General features: G+C 31.7%; 1 long non-coding RNA gene across 1 annotated transcript; it reads right to left on the reverse strand.

Moving 5' to 3' along the window:
• Nucleotides 1–424: 424 nt before the first annotated feature.
• Nucleotides 425–2,005, reverse strand: LOC107900652 (uncharacterized). The gene is made up of 2 exons (XR_001684989.2): nucleotides 1,836–2,005; nucleotides 425–1,755 (listed from the first exon to the last, which is right to left on the reverse strand). It is a non-coding gene; the product is annotated as an uncharacterized lncRNA (long non-coding RNA).
• Between the last annotated feature and the right edge of the window lie 815 nt (nucleotides 2,006–2,820).

Below are 2,820 nucleotides of genomic sequence, written 5' to 3' on the forward strand. Positions count from 1 at the left end.
ATAAAAAATGGTTGAATTGTTTTATTTTTATAATTATAAGTTTTTGAATATATAAAATAATAACTAAATTAGAAAGAACAACAATAAATCTGCAGCTTCAAAATGATGGCTATAGTTTGATGATGATTGGTGCATACAAAAATAATTGACATTCTTTTCTCCTCAATCGATTAAATTAAAAATTAAATAATATACAACAGCATAAATTAAACAAAAAAAAGTATGTTAAACTACATTTATAAAAAATGGTTGAATTGTTTTATTTTTATAATTATAAGTTTTTGAATATATAAAATAATAACTAAATTAGAAAGAACAACAATAAATCTGCAGCTTCAAAATGATGGCAATAGTTTGATGATGATTGGTGCATACAAAAATAATTGACTGCATATTCCCACTTAGAGAATTTATATTTCTAATATCAATTTCAACAATCTTTAATCCTTGCAAAGGTAATGAGGTGAATAATACATACATATACTGATATACATATATCAGGTCTCAATGTATCATTCCTTAATACATAATCAAACATATATGCCTGAAGAATGAAATAAGAAATAAAAGAAGTAGCAGATCCAGAAAAGCAATCTAAGTTTCAAATTTCAACAACATTAAAAGCAACCCATTGAAAAGGAAAATAAAATAAAGAACACATTCCATAGGCATAAACGATGGGAGAGCTATACAAAAGAACCCCAAATAGAAATAAAAACCCAGAAAAGAAGCTAACTAACCTCCAAAACAAAAAATAAGAATCTTTTAGAGAAGTGTAATAGATTATCTCTAAGATTTCGTTTAAGAAAACACACTCAATGGGGTGTTGGTAATTCATCTCAACTCAGAATAGGAACCAGAGAAGATGGGATGAATCCACCCAGTTGGAAAGGCACATCCTCCTCTTGAATTGAGATGCAACCTAATCTACAGCTTTGTTGGCGTCTCTTGTTGTTAGCAAGTAACAAACCTTCATGCATAGCAAGAGCCTCAACTTCAAGGGTAGAGCTAGCCAAGAAACTTCTTCCCTTCTTAGCAACTAAAGCAGTCATAGAATCTTTAATGATCACCCCAATTCCAACTTCCTTCGACAATAAATTGAAGGCACCATCACAATTAACAATCCAATAACCAACCGTAGGCGCAATCCATCTTACTTGCTTACATCGATCCTTCCCTCCTCTAAAGATTCTTATTTTTTGTGTTGGTTATGTTTAGTACCAGAGATGATATCAGTTCTTTCTCACCACCCCCACAAGAAAAGCTTAAGAACTAAACAACAAGTAGCGAAAATAAAAGGGAATTCCACTCTCTCCCTGCAAACTTAAAGAAAACTCAAGCCTGCTCTGCTTTGATAAACAATGAAGAAACAAGTTTCTTCTCTCTTCGCCAAAAATTTACGACCGTTCAACGCATAATTCTTAAAGTTCAATCCAAAAACCCACGAGGCAAAATTGAAAACACTCATATCCCACACCAAGAAACAAAAACAAGACAAAATAAGGGAAAACCAGAAAAAAAGCTTATTTTAATGAAAGAAGCTAGAATTTTTTTTCAATGTTTTTTCTTTTTATTTGTTTCAACAGAAACCCATAATTTCTGATAAAAGATTTGTTGGTTTGGATCTTTTCACTGGGATCAAGAGGACTTCTTTAACAGCTGACAAGTGCAACTCTAACAAAGAGGGAAGTTTGAATGTTACCTGTGTACCCAATCAGTTGCTTTAGAAAGATTCGCAGAGCTCAAACCAAGGTACTGCAAGGAAGAAAGTGCAGAAACTGAGAAGCCCATTGAAACTAAATACAGTGTAAGGAAAGGAATAAAAGTTAATATACCTTAGAAATCAAAGGTAGAAGACGTAAAAGCACCGGCGGTGGAGCAGTCAGCCGTGGAGGACCCGGGACCGGAGGTGGATCGGTGGAGGAGGGTGGACCGGAGGTGAAGATTTTTGAATTGGGAAAAAAGGGAGGAGGGAGGGCACAGGCTTAGTTAGGGATTTTGGAAGTGATTTTGTTTTAAATGTAGTGTATTTTAAAAATAAAAAATATATATAGTATATTTTAAAAATAAAAAATATAGTTTTTATTCGAATTATTCGAGTTATTTGAATTCGAAAATTCAACTCGATTCGAACTCGAAATTCAAAAGAAAAAATTCGAATTGATTCGATTAATTCGATTAATTCGATTAACTCGATTCGAATAATTCAAAATTCAAAATGTTTTTCGATTTTTTCGAATCGAATCGAATTTTGCTCACCCCTACCTGATTACTATTTGATAATAATTGACTTTTCATAAAGGAATATATAATGGTTACCATGAAATAAAATAGGATCATATTGGGAGAGCAAATTTATTCCAAAGAGATTAAGGATATCCTATGAGGGTTACATATTTATGACAAGGTCATTGGACGAACACTGATTGAGTTGCTTTCGCAATGGTATGTCATTAGGGAGAGCAGTCACGATACAATAGTGAAACGATATCGTAACTAAATGAGTTTATAATTAATAAGAGAAAAGCTTCAACTTAATTATAAATCATTTGAGCCTTAATCACATATGTCCATTGATCCTTTCGCAAGCTAGTTGAAACTATAAATGAATTGCATGTTAAATTAAATGAACAGAAATGGATAGAAATGGGAAACATTTGGAAATGAATGCGGTTTTCTCTAAATGGAAATAACCTGAGAAATTAATTTATGGTTTTTAGAATTATTACTTAATTAATTAATTGAATTTCAAAAATGGAATTAGATTAATTGGTCATTGTGAATTTGTTGAATGTAGAAATATTAAATATATTTTCTCAT

Source organism: Gossypium hirsutum, chromosome D08 (assembly GCF_007990345.1).
Source record: "Gossypium hirsutum isolate 1008001.06 chromosome D08, Gossypium_hirsutum_v2.1, whole genome shotgun sequence".
NCBI lineage: Eukaryota > Viridiplantae > Streptophyta > Magnoliopsida > Malvales > Malvaceae > Gossypium > Gossypium hirsutum.